This window comes from Papio anubis, chromosome 12 (assembly GCF_008728515.1).
Source record: "Papio anubis isolate 15944 chromosome 12, Panubis1.0, whole genome shotgun sequence".
In the NCBI taxonomy this organism is placed as follows: Eukaryota; Metazoa; Chordata; class Mammalia; order Primates; family Cercopithecidae; genus Papio; species Papio anubis.
This window is the reverse complement of record NC_044987.1, coordinates 67670260-67687853: the sequence shown is the minus strand read 5'-3', so window position 1 is coordinate 67687853 and position 17594 is coordinate 67670260. Positions and strand designations below refer to the sequence as shown.

The following is a 17594-nucleotide window of genomic DNA, read 5'->3' as shown; positions in this document are numbered from 1 at the left end:
TTCCCAGCAGCCCCCTGGAAGCCCAACCTGGGTCAAGCCCCTGGGGACACCCCCGGACTGGCTGGCTGCACTGAATTTGTTACTGTCACTGCATTTCCAGGGTTTATAATGAGCTGCTAATGAGCTGTCAGCTAATTATGAGAATTAAATGGGGTAGCGGGGCTGAGTTGAGTTTTGCTGAAAGCTTCTGGGGTGTCCGGGGGGAGGGAAGGTCCCCATCAGCTTCCTGGCCCCCTCACGAAGGTGAGGGTGAAGGAATTTGCTCTTGGAGAGAAAGAGGGAGAACTCCAGCAGCCCCAGAATAAGGCAACTCCGGCCCCACAGCTGGGGAGCACCTGCACCAGAAGGCAGGGCAGTCGGGTCTGCGGAGGGCAGCTGAGCGGCCCCAGAGGTTTGACTCTCTGTGTGACCTCAGGCAAGTCCCCCTGGGTCTAGAGTCTTTCCTTCTATTTGTAAAATGGGTCTGGAGGAGGAGAAGGGACTAACCAGCTGTTGCCTGCTGGCTCTTCCTCGCATCTCAGCCCAATCACAACACTGTGACTCCTCCTTCTTCACAGATGTGGCTCAGAGGCCCCCGGCTTTGTGAACTTAGGAATTTGCTTGGGGGTCACATGAAATAATTGGTGAACCCAAGTGGAGAATCTTTAACCAATAGAAATGAGTGCATATGTTGACAGGTGCAAGAACATTCATAGCAGCTATTTTCATAACAGAGCAAAACTGGAACAACCCCAATGTCCATCAACAGAAGAAGGGATAAATAAGTTATGACATATTCAAACAATGAAGTAGTACATAGCAATGACAAAGAACAAACTACGTACATAGTCTTCATTTTATGTGATTCCATTTTATGTGCATATTCCGATATGCACAGATTCCAGTTACCATGGTTTAATTAAGCAATTTCAGTCTCTCAACAAGGTGGTTCAAATTTCAGCCACCATTTTACTGGCATATTTTAAACTGTGAGTAGTGGCCTAAGGGGTAAACTTCCCTGCTGGCTCTTCAGTTTGCAAGTTGCTCCATCAATAGCAGATACATATCATGATCGATGACCAATCACATCCCTCTTTCTAAGGCTGTTGGTGATTGGACAACGGCCAATTGGATCTCTAATTGAAAGAAAGAATTAGTTAACAAACAAGAAATTGCAACAAAGAAATGAAAATGATAATGCGAGAAGTAAAATTCGACTCAAATGTAAATAGAGTTGTAGAAGAAATAGCTGACTGGGAATGCCCACCGACGCTGCCACCGTTTGGCTCCAGATGTGCAGCAGAGGAACTTAGCAAAGACGAACATACTGACATAAACGAGGAACGAGGTTGTGATGAAGTGGATGAACATGCCCCGGAGAAAGTGATGCTCACAAAAACACTTCACACCAAAGGAACTTCCAGAGATATTTCACAACATTGAAAACACAAAGGAGGAAATGTTGGTAGGAGATCCAAACTCAGAACACAGTCTGACAATTGACCAACACATAGAAAAGATGCTTGCCTGTATTGGAAGTGACACGACCAGCACTGTTCAATCTGCTCTTCATAAGCTTTTACAAAGAAGTAAAATACTTTAATTCTTAATTTTCTGATGTCTAAAATTGCATCAGAATTAAAACGAATTAAAACTAATACTAAATGAGTATTAGTTTTACTATTGTTTTTATTTCCCAACTATATTTATAACTTAACAGTAAGAGTTTTTAATGTTTTGACAAAACTTCTAAAGGTCACAGAACAATCATACTTTTCCCCCACTGATTAGGATCTCCCTGTGCGATTTCAACTCACACGGTCGTTTGTGTGTCCCTCACGCACCGCTGTGCAGAGCGAGAGCTGCCGGTACATGCAGTTGCACAGATGACTCTCACAGAGTTGATGCTGAGAAGAAGCCAGATGCAAAAAACAAGTACATACTTTATGATTCCAGTCACATGAAGTTCAAAGGCAGGCAAAACTAATCTATGGGAGTAGAAGCCAGAAGAGTGGTTACCTGGGGTAGGTGGAGGTACTAACTGGGTCATGAGGAAGTCCACTGGGATGTGGGATATATTCCGGAACTTAATTTGGGTGGTTTCAGGCATGTATAAATTTATTTTAGAAATCATCCAGCTGTATACTGAAAATGTGTGTACTTTATGTAAAATATTCTTAAATAATTTTTTAAGTGGAGAAATCCTGTGAATGTCTTGGGGTTTTGTGCAGTTCCATCTTCGAGAATTTGACAGTATTCCACGTGGCTGGCCTTTTTTACCTTCTTCACTCTCTTCCCTCACCCACCTCCAGTAATCCGGCCCTCCTGGTTGCCCTTCCCTCTCTCTGGCTAGTCCTCAGCCCCATGCCTGACTTCTCAGCGCTGCTCTTCACTTTCTCCCCACATTGGTCATCACCTGCTGCACTGGTCCTGCCCAAGGGGCACCTCCTCCACCCTGAAGCCCAGGCTCACCCAGAACCCTCCCCGGGCTCACTCCTTTCAGGTGTGCAGCGGGTGACCCTGTCACCCTTGTCTCCTTAGTCTCTCTCAGGAAGGAAGGAAAGAAGGAAAGGAGGGAGGAAGGAAATGAGGGAGGAAGGAAGTGAGGAAGGAAGGAAGGGAGGGGGGGGAGGGAGGAAGAGAGGGAGGGAGGGAGAGAGGTAAAAAGAGAGGGAGGGAGGGAGGAAGTAAGGAGGGATGGCAAATGGATGGGAAAATAAAGGAGAAGGAAGGTCAGTCTGGCTGCTGCTGGGGAAGGGGCAGCTTCAGGGAGAGACCGTGCAGGGCAGGAGCTGCTTAGGGAGGATTTGGGCCTGATCCCAGCTGTAGAGAAGCAACACCCCATTAATGCCTCCCCGGCCACTGACGCGCCTCCCTAATGGAGTCTGGAACTCCACACTATTAGCCACAAATGGCATTTTGAAATGGCTTTTTTTTTTTTTTTTTGGGCGAACCCCAAAGACATTGCTAAGATTTACATTTTCAAATATATGCTGACCTTTTTTTCCTCTTTCTTTGAGTTCATTTGTCATCAGTGTATAATTGAATCAATATATTTCCCGATCAGCCCCAAGATTGAATAAGGTCACGGGGAGCCGTGTGTGGGCATTAGACATCATTATTTCACTCCGAATGAGCGGCTATGGCACGGAGCATTCCGGGCGCCAAATGAAATTCTATTAGATTCTATTACACTTTTACAATTATAGAGACGTTCCAATATTACAAGGGGAAATGAAGTCATAATAAAAAAGCCCAGAGGTGTATTACAGAGAAATGGGCACACTATTTTTCTAGTTAAAAACTTGATGGAAGGAGCTTGACTGGCTTTCGGTTGCCGAGATGTGACCTTGTTCTCAAAGTCCCTCAGTTGTTTGGCCCCGGCCCTTCCTTCCCAAGCCTCTGCTGCTCAGAGAACAGTCAGAGCCAGAATTTGGAAGCCAGCTTACCCTCTCTAATCAAACTGAGTCCAGCTCCTAGGCCCCATGGAGGCACAGACTTGTTCCAAACTGATGTCATGTCCGGGGCGATGAGGCAGCCGAGATACTGAACCATCATGGGGAGGTGTCTGACCCTGTGAGAAAGAAGCAGAGTGGCCAAGCAGGCATGTGAGAGGGTGGCCATGGGCCTGCATGAGCACAGGCGCCTGCTTGCTGGCATACGAGGCAGGGATTCCAGCAGTGGTGGCATGGGTGCCCACTCCGTGCTGTGGAACACCTGCTCCATGCCACTGTGCTGCAGTGGGCCAGGGATCCTGCCATCGTGTCCTGACCCTTGCAGAAGCGTTCCATCAGCTCCACGCACAGATAAGACAGGGCCCAAGAGGGGCAGCTGGCAGGGCTTCCTGAAGTAGCAGAGGAGACAAGCTAGGCCTTGAGGGATTGGGAAAGCCTGGATATAGGGATAAGAGAAGAAGAGCCCCAGAGCTCGGAGGAGAGGAGAAACCAGTGCAACGAAAGGTCCAGAGGTTGGGGTGAGCCTAGCGCATTGAGAGTCAGGGATTGGTGGGGGTGGTGGAGAGGGCAAATGCTGGAGAGCGAGTAGGTGGGTGGGGGCTGGGGTGAAGGGTGGGGCCTCAGACTCTTGGGAGACCTGAGGGCAGGCAGGGGTCTGGTCAGGTGCAGGTTGGTGGCTGCCCAGGAAAGGCTCGCTGTGGGATGAGGTGCACGCTGGACAACCACCCAAGGGAGGCAGGACAGGGGGCCAGGAGGGGGGCTAAGACCCAGGTCTCTGGCACCTGGGTGGTTGTCCAGGACCATCTTGGGAAGAAGACAGTGGCAGAGCCTCTTGGGAACAGGCATAGAGCCCTCCCCTTCCCTCTGGCCCTGCCCAGGTGCAGGGATAGATGGTGGATAGATGAATGAACTTCAGGCTTTCCAGGAACACTATTAGATGGGATAATGGTTCACTAATCTTTCGCTCCCCTCTCTCTTGAGGTATACATTTTCCCACCCATAGATGTTGGACCTGGCCATGTGTGGTAGGCAGAATTGTAAAGGTGACCCCCCAAGATTCCTGATCCCTAGTTATCAGTGCAGCACTAATTTAGGTACTGCTGTGGAGGGATTTTGCAGATGTAATTAAAGTCCTAAGTCAGTTGACCTTATGATACAGAGATTATCCACGTGGATCTAAACCAATCCAGTGAGCCCCTTAAAAGGCAGAGCATGTTCCCTGGTTAGCAACACAAAAGGAAGCCGAAGAGTCAAAGCACAAAAAGGATTTTTTGCACTATTGCTGGTTTGATGAGGGAGGGGCCACATGACAAGGAATGCAGGCGGCCTCCAGAAGCTGGGAGCAATGCTGGCTGCCAGTCAGCAAGGAAACGGAGACATCATTACTCCGAGGGCATGGAAAAATCCTGCACCTGCAATAGCAGGAATGAGCCTGGAAGAGGAGCCCCAGCTCTAGATGAGAATGCAACGGCTGACACCTTGATTTCTGCCTAGGCAGAGAGCCCATCACATCATGCTGGGCTTCTGACCTACAGACTGTGGACTCATAAATGGGCATTGTTTTAAGCCACCAATTTCATGGTAATTTGTAAAACAGCAATAAAACACTAATTATGCCTTGACTTGTATTGGACAATGGACAATGCAAGTGACAATGTGGACCTGGGGCTAGGCCTTGTGGGTTTCTGCTCAACCTCTCATGATCCTTTGATGATTAGAGATTAGGAAGTGCAGGCCCAGGAGCTGTGCCTTCTGCTGGGCCAGAGGAACCGGCCTGAACCTAACAAGACCCTACAGCCATCCCTTGCTGACCTGCATCCTAAAGTGGAGTCACGGAGCCAACCTGCAGACCTGGTAACAGGCAAATCAATGTTGCTCTAAACTGTGGAGTTTTCGGGTGTCATGCCACCATCATGTCACAGCAATAGTTGAATTTACAGATACCTTCATCTTAGCAGCAGCCAGGAACAGGCTAGGACAAAGAGGCACGGGCTGCTTTGAGGTCCTGGAGCTGTCATCTTGTGCAGGGGTGAGCCCTGGAGGCCAAGGCTTGTGCTGAACCAGCCTGATCCACAGCACTGGAACATCAGCTAACTGTCCTTACCACCACCCTGGGTGTCTGCATGCCCTTTCTGTTGGGGTCACCTCTGGAAGTCACTGTGCCCCACTAGGAAGTCTCCTTTCCTCTAAGAAAGCTGGAGCCCCGTGGCCTTTCCCTTGCTGCTAAGAGGGATGCTTGCCTTTTTCCAGGCAAGTTCTGCTAGACCACCCCTGTGCCAGCTGCACAGGAAAGTGTCAGGCCCTTGCCCCCAAACTCGGGGGACACAGGCCACATCCCCTCAAGAACCTCTCTCTCTCTGATTGCTGGGCAGTGCTGATGTCTCTCCAGAAAAATCCTCACTTGTCTCACCCACCACCTGGAGGCAAGTAACTGAGGAGGCGCACGGGCCCATGAGGGTGTCCACTCAGCAAGCCTTGCCCGGACCACCCAGCATCACGCTGTTCAGACATGGGGTCTGGGCTTCTGTTTTCCCCAGCATTGGACCTCAGTTTAGACCAGCACCTCTCCCTGCCCTTTTACAATTTACTTTGAAATAACCTCAACTTTACAGAAAAGTAGCAAGTCCAGTACACATAACTTTTTTCCCTGAGCCATTTGAAAACATAGGGTGATGACATGGGGCCCATCAAGAAAACACTTCCGCATGCATTTCCCTCAACCTTCTTTAACACAGCAAAATCAGCAAATTAGCACTGACATATAACTAGCAGTCAGTCTTCTGCCCCACTCAAGATGCACCAAGCATCCCAACAATGTCCGTTAGAGCAAAAGGACCCAGATTTTGGGGTCATGCATCTCACTCAGTTGTCATGTTCCTCAGTCTCCCTCAATCTGGGATAGTGCCTGGTCTTTCCTGACCTTATTGCCTTTGTGATGACAGGCCGGTATTGGGCAGGCTGTCCCTCAATCTGGGTTTGTCTAACGTTTCTCAAGGTTCAATGCAGGCTGTGCGTGTTGGACAGGCCTGTTACCATGGGCTCGTCCCCGCGCTTCTTGTCAGGAGGCACAGGGTTTTGACTGTCCCATTGCTGATGCTCACTTTGATCACATGAGGAAGGTGGTATCTGCCAGCCTTCTCTCCACGGTAAAATTATTCTTTTTCCCTTTGTAATTAATAACTATGTGGGAAGGTATTACGAGACTGTGTAAATATCCCATTCCTCATTAAATTTTCAATTTATTCATTTATGTCAGTATGGATTCATGGTTTCCTATTTCTTTCAATGGGTTATGAACTGCTACTATCATTATTTATTTTGATGTTCAGATTGCCCCAGATTTGGCCAGTGGGAGCCCCTTCAGGCTGGTTTGTCACAGCACCCGCCCCCTCTCACTGTCCTAGCTGTTCCTGGTCATTCCTCCAGTGGAACAGTACCTGGATGACCTCAATAACCATCTCTTCACCCTCCAGGTGCCCTGTAGCAGCGCCTTGAAGACTACTCTCTCAGGCTGGCATCCTGAGCGCTTATTTCCCATCCTGACAGTTAGACTTTGGCTGGGGGGCAGATCTCAACCCCTGCCCTTGGCTGGCACAGATCTGGGCTGAGTACACAGGCACAAGGCACCCCCACTCACCAATGCACTGGAGACAGGACTGAGCTGTTGGCTCAAAGGGAGTCTATGCAGCTTCCTCAGGTGTGTGCAGGGTGGGGTCCCAGCTCATTTCCAGAGCTCAGACATGCCCCCACCCCAAGCTGGGACTCCCCCAGTCCTCTAATCCTGACGTCTTCCAGTGTGGTCTTCCCTGTTGTCCCAGGAGAGGGCAGGGCTCAGCCTGGCTCTGCGGCCACTTGTGAGTAGCCGGTGATTTGCAGGGGAAGTGCAGGAGAAGGCCCAGTGGCAGCTGTGTCATAATAGAAGACATGTGGGCAGAGTCTGGAGAACCAAGAGAGGGCTGCTTTGAGCCCAAGCTAGGAAAAGAGGCTGAGTGACACCAGGAGCCTGTATGGGGAGGCGGGGCCATCCAGGCAAGCCCCTGTTAAACCAAACTTCAGAGTGGATAGTGGCCAAGCTGAGCTGAGTACCTGCAATTTTCTAGCTTTTCTAGCTTCAGTTCTCATACCTCTTCAGACATTTCCTAATGTGGGGCTCTGGTGACACACTGGGCGTCAGCTCATCTGAGCTGGTGGCCCCATGTAGAGCTCCCCCACCCTCCAGCTTTCAGGAGCAGTTTGCATGGCTCAAAGGTGACTCTAGGGTGCAACTGAATGCTGCAATTCCTGCGGGATTCCTGGAGGCAGATTGTGGGCCTCCTCTTCTTCCCCAGCCTTCTCCTAGTGGGGAGGGGTCTGAGGGCAGGAGGACCTTTGGGGAGTTCAGGGACTTCCCTGCAGCAGGCCCCTGCCCCTCCCGCGGTTCCGATCCCAGGTTCTGGCTGTGTAGAGGCCCAGAGCTCAAGGCTAATTGTGAATTAGGAGCCCAATTATGCCCGGCACAATTGGCTCCGCGCTGCCTCCTCTTCCCGACAGACATGTATATTAATAGTTGGCACTTATTGAACCAAATATGAATATTCATCTTCATTTATATTTCAAGGCCTTTCCTCCTGGAGGCCCGCGGGGCTGCGACCAGCTCCAGCCCCATCACGGAGCTGACAGCTCGCACTCCTGGGCCCTGACTCCTGGCTCCGCGGGCCGCCGGGCGGGCTCCCAGCTGTCCACAAACATTCATTAGGGGGGCCGGACCCAGCGAGCTGCGGAGAATGGGTAATCGCGCCGCGCGCTGCTAATTAGGGAGCTGATGGGGCATTGAGGGCGAGAGGACGAATTCTTTAAACAGAGGACGGGAAACTTGAAGAGCTGTAATTACTTGGAGCAGAGTTCATTTCAGAACTTGGGAGCCAATGAGTCTGATGGCAGCCCTGCTGGGAGGAGGGAGGAGGGCAGGCCGGGAAGGAGGGAGAAAACTGGGGCCTCGGCACCCGGGACCTCAGGCTGCACAACTGCGGGGCGGTGCCTCCACCTTCATTTAATGCAATCCAGCTGTGTGGGCCCCGCCCCACTTCAGGGACAGCTTCCTCTAGCTCAGGGCAGACTTGGGGTTAGGTTCCTGTCTCTCTTGCACAGTTAGCTCCAGAGTGCTACCCTGGCATTGCGGGTCCTGCGGGGTGCTCCCAGCTCCACCAAGGGCCTTGGACCTCCATAGACAGTCACCACTGCCCAGAGCCATGAGTCGTGGTCCAGCCATCTGACAGCTGGTGTCCCTGTTTCCCAAAGCCAGCAGAGATGAGGGTCACTGGGCTCCTCAGACGCCCCGGCTGGAACTGGCAGGAATTGTTATGGACAGAAGGAAAGTTTAGAGGCTCTCCAGAGCCTGCTGGGCATGTCCTTGATACTGTTGATCCTTTATAGGAACTGCTTCCTCCTGGGTGCCCTCTGCCCCCCTCAGCCCTAAGGTCCCTCCTCACCCCCACCACTGGTCTCCTTTAAATCTCCCTGTCTGACATCTCACCCACCTCTCCCAGGAAAACCTCACCACTGTCAGCAGGAAAGGATAACAGTGGTGAGCCATCGGTCCTCCCTCCCAGGACAGGGTCCCCTGTCAGCCAGTCACTTTGGAGGAGTTTGAGGCCCCCACTCCTCCTTCTTCTGCTCCACAGCCTCTTTCCTTAAGGCCCAGTGCCACCAGGTCTCACAGGATTGCTGTGGGCACGAAGAGCTCCAGGCTCACAGTCAAAGGTGGACATGGATGCCCCTGGGTAGATTTCCCTGTCTCTGTTCCCACTGGGGTGAGCTTCATGCCTGTAACTCATGGGCAGATTCTTGCACACCTCCAATAAGTCCCACCCAATTTTCAGCAGCTGTTAGATCTGAATCCATGCTCTGAAAGGATATACTTCCTCAGTTAGCAAGGTATAATCCTCTGCCCCCAGCTCCCCACCCCTGCCACCCCTGTTATGGGGTAGAATGGCCTTTGGTTTCTTTCCTGTCAGCCTTTACTCTGTTACTCAAGGAGAAGCTCCTGACTCAAACTCCATTTGTTAGGTCTGCAGTCCCCCTGCAGAACAGACTTATCAGCACTCCTTCTCCATGTGGCTGCTGTTTGTTGCATGCCAACTGGTGATGATGATGGTGATGGTGACAGCAACAAAAGCTACCATTTATGAAGCGCTTCTGACATGCCAGACACTGGTCTAAGGGCCTCGTGTACTCACTCGTTCAACCCTCGCAGTAACCCTCAGTGGATAGTATTAGTATTTATTATCCCCATTTTACATATGAGGAAGTGGAAGTTCAGAAAAGCTTCGTGGCCTGTTGGTAAGTGGCAGAGCAAGATTTGAAAGCCAGTCCACCTGGCCCCAGAGGCTGTGCTGCTGGCCTCAATCCCTGACTGCACCTGGAAGGGCGGGCCTGGGGCTGCTGCTCAGGCTGGACAAGGAGAGGAAGGAACGCCCTGTTTTGTAGAACGCCCTCCTTGTAGGCTGGACAAGGAGAGGACAGGGTCAGAGGACAGCCAAGTCATTCCTCTAGGTCCCACCCAGTTGGGCACCAGCTGTGCGACCCAGCGGGAAATCTGGGCAGCATCTCCTCGCTTTGGCCTGGAGCCGTCCAGTACCGTAGCCACTAACCCCATGTGGCTATTGACATAAACAAAATGACAGATTTGATTCTTCAGTCACACCAGCCACATATCCATGCACAACAGTCATGTGTGCAGTGTTAACCTCTGCGGTTATCAGTCACTCCATACTCAGTGCATGTGGCCTGCCCAGCTTGGGGTAGAACTTTGAGAATCCCAAAACCTTTGAGAGTCTTCTCCCTGGCACCCTCCAGGTCTGAGAGTACTAACTCTCCCTGAGACCCTCCAGGTCTCAGAGTACTAACTGCCCGGTGAGGGCAGTGTGGGAAGGGTCTCTGTGGAAAAGTTGGTGGGAAAAGCCCCATCCTCAGACCTGCCTCTGCAGCCCTTGTTCAAGCCTCAGAAGCCGCAATTAGCAGGCAGCAGCCGCTGCTTGAACCCACCGTTCCCCTCCTCTCGGAGGCTGGAGGCCGGGCAGCTCCAGCAGCTTTGCTCTTTTTTTCTGCAAGAAGAGATCAGAAACAGAAGCATTCAGGCTGCGCCTGGCTGGCTCCTCTCTCGGCATGAAGTCTGTGCCCAGCCCTGCCAGGCTGGGCTTCCAATTACGGAAGCTCGGCTTCAGCCACGGAGGGGCCGGCGCCCAGCCAGCAACCCACCTGGCCCCCTCCTCTAATCAAAGCCTAATTGATGTGGGCTTGCTGCAAGTCTTGCAGCACTCCTCTTGCTTCCCCAGCCCCAGCTGCTGCTCCTCAGGGAGCTCAGCCCTTTGTCCCTGCAAGTTTGAAACCATCTGAACAGAAGGTGGTAGCTCTGTGTTCAAGCATTCTGCACTTTCTTCATGCCCTTAGGTGGAAGTGTACCTGGATGGTTTCTGGGCAGGTTTCTGGGAAAGGATGTTCAAGTCACCTCCCCAGTTGCTTCCTAGACCTGTGCTTGAGTTGGGTGGGGCTGAGCATGATGTGGGGTGTCTGAGGGGTGCATGTGTGTGTGAGGTTTTGCAGACATGTACTCTGGAGTGTTGCTCTGCTAAGGAATTAGGCTTCTAGCTCTGAGTATGAGCACCTGCCTTCAACCTAGGACACCTGGATGCCCTTAGGACTGTACCTTAGGATAGGGTATTTTATCTGGGGAAACAGGATGAGGAGGAATGAGGAAGGGAGATGAGGGTGAGAGCAGAGGTGGGGCAGGGCTGGGAGGATTCTGGGAGGCAGTTCTGGCCGGGCCTGGCAGGGGTTTCTCCTAACTGATGTCACCTCGTCCCTGGAGCTGTTCCATGTGAAGAAAGGGCAAGGAGGGGAGGAGGAGACGTGGTGACACAGTGTTCTCATCTTGGCGGCTCACCTTGCAGTTTGCAAATCCTTCCTCTCGGTTTATCTCCACGGCTCTATGAAGCAAGTAGGGCAGGACAATGATGCCCAGTCTGCAGAAGGGGAAAGTGATTTGATGAATGTCACACAGGGCCAGAGGTGGCACTGAAACCTGACCCTTGTCCCCAGGCTCTAACCACCCGGCTGTGGCCCATGGCTGCCAGTAGAAATTCCAGACCTTCATCCCACCCGGGGAGTGCCACTGCTAGAGTGGTGACATTTGCTTCCAAATGGCCTGGATTTGGGGCTGGGGCTGTTTTATTTGCAGTTTTAGGAAGAATGGCACAGATGAGAGACTTTGAGTTCGCTCAAAACAACCTTGAAAATGACAGAAGAATTCTATCCAGGCTGCAAGGGTAAAAAGGCACCCCACACTCCCCCAGGCCTCCTCCGAGGAAGACCCCCTCTATTTGAGACAGCCGAAAAACAATAGGGATGGGAGAATTTTGGACATGGACTGGTTGTAACTTAAGGTGAGGAAATAGGAGGGGGTGGTGGCAAATTTTTGGCTTAAATGTGTAGGTGGCCATGGAGTCCATTAATAATGTCCTGTTCTAACTGATTTCAGAGGATTTGGGGGCTGCGGCTGCTCTAGTAGGTATCAGTGGAACTAGAAACGGAGCTGTGTGGATGGGCTGCTGACTGTCCCCCAAGGGAGGCAGCTATGCCCTTGTGAGACAGATCAGAAAGTCAAGGGAGACAAAACCGGGTGACTAGAGAAGGACATGCTTCTCTCCCCCTTCCTGTGCCAGAGCGTCCTTCAAAGGAGGGCTTTCCCAAGCTGCTTAGTCAGAACCCAAGTTATTGACTGGGTGTGATCACAGCCTTAGCCAGCACCAACTCAGGTTCGTGGCTTCTTGCTGACCTGGGCAGGGTGTGAGCCCTGGGTCCTGAGGTTATCGCTCTTCTGCTCCTCTCCTCTCATCCCTTCTGGTTCCATGGCCTGAGAGGAGATATGGGCTCAGAACCTCTCGTGGGGTTTCTCTCTGTCCTCTAGGCCCACCTTGATGTGCTGATGCCACAGGTAGACCTGGGGAGTGAAAGGCCCCACTGAGGACCTCAGGCCGCTGGTGCATGTTCCTGTCAGCTAGCAGCACTCGGGGCCCAGGCCGCGGGCATTCACACAGCACAGGTGCTCATGAGCCTGGGCTCTGATTTCTGTTCTACTGTTGCTCCCCCTGGAACCCCACTGGAAGAGTGGTGGCATGGGGGGCAGGATGCAGGCATTCCTGGGTCCCTGGCAGAAATAACCTCTAACAGCACCGAAACCTCACCCTTAACCTACAATGGTTATTAACATATTGATTAATATTTAAAAACTCATTACACCTTGATGATGGCTTCCTTAATCAGCTTTTGTATTAATTGCAGCCACCCAGGAGCCATAACCATACTTATGTGGCAAAATGGAGTCGTTCTACTTAATTACTGAGGCGGTTTTATAGGCAGTCCTCAAAGCCCACAAACAATCAGAGATTTGATGTGATGTCTTCTTTTTAGATTTTCTTTTACATTGGATGCTATGATGGTTGGAAGTTTTTTCTTATATTGGACTAAAATGTTCTGATTGGCACCCCTGCTGCCCTCTCCATTATACCACCGTGGAACACCTGGTCTCCCCAGATGCTGGCCTCTAGGAGAGCCTGTCTTGAGGCCGTGGACCTTGGGGGGTGAGGAGGCTCTAACACCCACTGTGCCCCTTGGGGCTGCCACCCCCAGACAATACCGCAGGCCTGGGAAACCCTCTCCTTCTTCTCTTGGCAGGTTCTGCCTCTGAGTTCAGGGCTGAAACCCTAGAGCTCTGTCTATGGTAGTATCAGTCTTCAAGGTGTGCTGCCTTCAATCTTTTCAGTTACCTGGGGGGTCATCCTACTAGGCTCTGGCCACAGCATCCCTCCTCCCTGCTGCCTACTGGCTTATTTCTAAACCCCTTTTCCTCCCAATCACTGCCCAGCTTTAAAATGGGTCAAACAACCACCACCCGCCAGCTTTGCCCACTGCCCAGGGGATGCTTTGACGGCAACTCATGCTCATTTGTTGGGACAGTTGCAGTGGGGAAGGTGATGGGACAGAGGCCACGTCAGACCCTGCTGGCATTTCTCTTGCTGGAATGGGAAGATCTCAGTCCTCCATCCCTGAGTGCCTCTGAGGATTTTAGGGTTTCTGTCATTTTCCAGCAGGGCTGAAGGCACAGCCCCTGGGCAGGGAGCCCTCATGGTATGTGCCTCACCTTCCTCCTTCAGCTCCAAGGGGATGGAGGAGCTCGTGGTGGTATCCAGGTCTCAGATGAGCCAGGAGTGCTGAGGCCGAGGCGAAATGGACCAGGCATGGCATCTGTCTTTTAGGACAGCAGCAGAAATTATAAGCGCTGAAGCGTGTGCCTGTCCGCCTCCGGACGATGCTCCCACATCCAGCATCCCTGCTGGGGCCTGCCTGCCCCGAGAAAGCCTGCCAGAGCAGGGAACAGAGTCAAATGGTGTCGAGAGATGGAATCAGCCTCTTGTGCTTTAGAAATTGTGGTGAAGTGACAGGCAGGGAAATTGGTGACTCCCTCCTGTGGTGCTGATAACACCGGAGCTCATCCATCACCCATGCAGGGACGGCCAGAACCATGCAGAGCCCCAGCTGCTCTAAGGGGTCTCCTGTGGCCCTCACGGCGGGGCGGGCAGAGGCTGATGGCCACTGGGTCCTGATGAAGCCATAGCCCTGGACATGTGTATGCCACAGTAAGTGTGGACTGGGGTCAGGACCCAGCTCACAGGGTGGGGAGACATTAAAAATAGAGGTAGGGGCAGGTAAGGTTTATGGTTTGGTTTGAGGCCAGTCAGAGTGAGTTTTTGGGTAAGGCCAGATTCAGGTCAGGGGTCAAATGAGGCTTCCAGCTGGATTTAGGAGAGGCATCAGGACTAGTGAATAGAATTGGCGTTTGGTTTCAGGGGGAAGGTGTTTTGTTGGAGGTTATGGGTGTGTCAGGGTGCTGGGGCTCTTTATTTAAGGGGTAGTTAGTTGTCCTATCTGGGGACCCCAGGAAAGGAAGACAGGACCAGGCAAGCCATCCCCAGGGTCAGCGCCCGCTCAGGGAACACCTGGGGTTTCCTCCCCTTTTTTCCAGCCTGGAGTTCTGAGCTTTCTTATCCCTGTTGTTGTTCCAGGGCTCTCTTCTATCCCAACTGTTTTCTGTAGCAAGGGATGCTGGGGACTGGTGACTCTGCGGAAGGGCTTGGAACTGAAGGTCCCAGTCACTTCTCTGGCTGCAACGTGGACAGCACGTGCCATTTCTAAAGGACAGTAATTCTTTAGCTCCCCTTGTCTCTTCCCCTCCCTGCTCACAGGCATATACCAGCCCCTACCTGCCACTTAGCTGCAAACCCTGTCCCTCGTTCTGGTGCAGGTTCCTCTGTGATGGGCCTGGCCACTCCTGTCCTTTCTTTCCCCTTCCTGACCCCCATGTCCTGCCTATCCCTCTCTCCCTGAAGGCCAGAGCCATTCTCAGAGCCTTCTAGTGCAAGATGAGGGTGGCTGGCACCAGGAGAGTGGCATGGGGGAGACCAAAGTCCCTGCGCGGGAAGGTGAGATGTGAGCTGTCACCCCCTGAGCTTCGCTGTTGTGTGCCCCAGAGGGTGTGTGTCGGTGTGAGGTGGGTGGGGCAGGGGCATCCGATGCTTCTCAGCTGGCTCAGCCCAGCCCGTTTCCAGCCTCATGCGTTGGCTGGGGTCTGCCTCTCCACCTCGGGTGCACTTTGAGCTCTTTCTGTGTTGCTCTCCCCACAGTTTCTCCATAAAGGCTCTTGCTCTGCCCTTGCACTAACTGCCTGGCCTCCTGCTCTGGGAATCTGGGCCCTGCTGCTGCCCTGCATCCTGGCATGGGGGTAGAAGGCACAGGCTGCAGAGTCCCACAGTCCTGGATCCAAATCCTCTGCCACCACAGAGCCACCGATGGCCCTCAGAAGTGAGTCACATGACTGTTCTAAGCTTCAGTTTCCTTATCCGTAAAGTGGGGATACTCATGTGTCCCATCGAGCAACACCACTTTGAGGATTAAGTGAGATGAGGCATATGAAGTGCAATGCACACAACAGGCTCTCAAGAAACAGCTGATCCTCTTGGCCTAACCTGTGCATGATCGCAGCTCTGTGGGGCCTTGGTTGTCTCAGGGCAGGGCCATCAGAAACAGATCCTGAGATGAGGAGGCACATGATTTATGAAGGAGGGTTTCCCAGGAGAAATCTGTAAGGAGTGGGTGAAGGACAGAGAAGGGGAAAAAGTCAAGCTGGTGTGGGGTGGGAGGAGTGTGGTGGAGGGAGGACTCCAGACAGTTTCAGTCCCCTTGAGGGTAGTGTCAGTCTCATCCTGCATGGGGAGCTCTGGGACATGATCATGCTTCCTAATTGTCCCGACTGGGGGCAAGGGAGCTGGGCTTTCACACTCCAGCCCTTGGTCATTGGCCAAGGCCACCCAGGGATGTCAACTCCATACAACTGGCTCAGCAGTTCCAGAGAAGTCATCCAGAGAATTGCATGTGAGGTGGTCAGAGGCACATGCACCTCAAAGGTGGGGAGGAGCTCACAGAAATGGTAAAGGGGACATGAGGGGACTGGGGCAGAGGACTCCCAGAACCCCTGTGATGATTCTGAGCATGGGCCCTGCATGTGAGGCCTGGGACGACTGAGAGGCAGCCATCCCAAGATGAAGCAGTAACTAAGTAACTCTATACTGGGCAGGCCTGCGTACTGGGATAAAAAGCTTCAGGGCACAAAGGGTTCTTCAGGAAGGGAAAAAATGGAAAATAACAATAATCATGGGAGATAACACTTGCATGGCACTTATATGATATCAGACACTGCTTCAAGGACTTTATTTAATTTAATACAACAGTCCTAAGAGAGGCTATTACTGCCCCCAGTTTACAGGTGAAGAAATGGAGTCTTGGCAAAGTCAACCAACATGTCCAAGGTCCCACAGCTAGAAGTGGAAATGACCCATGGGATCAACCAGAGAACAGAGGGAGCTGGCAGTGGGAGGCAGCTCTGGAGAGCTCCTCTGCAGAGAAAGGGTGCTCCACAGCTGGGTGGGGAGCCAGCCTGGACTGAGGCTCCATCAGTGGAAGCTCTAGATGCTGGATTAGGTGACTCACTCAAGGTCACACACCTGGTACAATTCAAACCAAAGTTGAAGAAATGATATTTTAAAAATAAAGTCACGTGGTTTTTTTTTTTTCCAGTTTCTTAAGTGCTCTCCCACCTTTTTACTCAGCCAGAGGCACCACTGTTTCAGGGATGCTCGGGGTTATTGAAGCAGAAAGGCAAAGAGAGGCAGACTCAATGTGCAGACTCCCAAAACAGGGCTGTGTCCACAGTGGAACAGACATGTCAAGAATCAGGCTTAGTGGAGACAGAGAAGGTTTTGTAAGTTCCTAAAGCTCCTTTTATACAACTGAATCAAGCCTGGTGGACTTAGAGATTTACTCTAAGCCCCAGCGTAAGGAGAATGGAGGATGATATGGTTTGGCTGTATCCCCACCCAAATCTCATCTTGAATTGTAGTTCCCATAATCCCCATGTATCATGGGAGGTATCTGGTGGGAGGTGATAAAATCATGGGGATGGTTACCCTCATGCTGCTGTCCTCCTGATAGTGAGTGAGTTCTCACAGATCTGATGGTTTTATAAGGGGCTTCCCCTTTTGCTTGGCTCTCATTCTTCTCTCTTCTGCCACCTTGTGAAGAAGGACGTGTTTGCTTCCCCTTCCGCCATGATTGTAAGTTTCCTGAGGTGTCCGCAGCCCTGTAGAACTGTGAGTCAATTAAACTTCTTTCCTTTATAAATTACCCAGTCTCAGGTATGTCTTTATTAGCAGCATGAGAATGGACTAATACAGAGGATACAACACAGGGGAAGTTCCCCCTGCCAGGAAGAGGAAGTGGAAGGATCTGAGCCACTAAAATGGCAGCAGGAAAAGAGGTGAGGGGTCAGCTGTTGCAGTCCTGGTTGCTCCCTGGTGTTCAAGCACAGGGGAAATAGAGTCAGTCACCCAGATGGGTTTGAGGCCTTCCCAGTGGGAGGCATTGTCTCTTCTCCTCTCAGGGACTAGACTGGGAATAAGACCAGCTCCTTAGCAAAGCTCTGAGATCTACAGGTGCTAGGCAGGATGCACCATCCAGGCAGTGGTTTAGAAATGGCAGGGGAAGGTGGGTGAGCCAAGGGGCATCCTTGCA

General features: G+C 51.9%; 2 long non-coding RNA genes across 2 annotated transcripts; one reads left to right on the top strand and one right to left on the bottom strand.

Annotated features, from left to right (window-relative positions):
* Window positions 1-821: 821 nt before the first annotated feature.
* LOC103877676 lies at window positions 822-8523 on the bottom strand. Its single transcript, XR_637487.4, has 4 exons — window positions 7072-8523; window positions 3429-3553; window positions 1797-1886; window positions 822-1115 (listed from the first exon to the last, which is right to left on the bottom strand). It is a non-coding gene; the product is annotated as an uncharacterized LOC103877676 (long non-coding RNA).
* A 24-nt stretch (window positions 8524-8547) lies between these two features.
* Window positions 8548-16594, top strand: LOC108582162. The gene is made up of 2 exons (XR_002517086.2): window positions 8548-14950; window positions 15152-16594. It is a non-coding gene; the product is annotated as an uncharacterized LOC108582162 (long non-coding RNA).
* Window positions 16595-17594: the final 1000 nt, after the last annotated feature.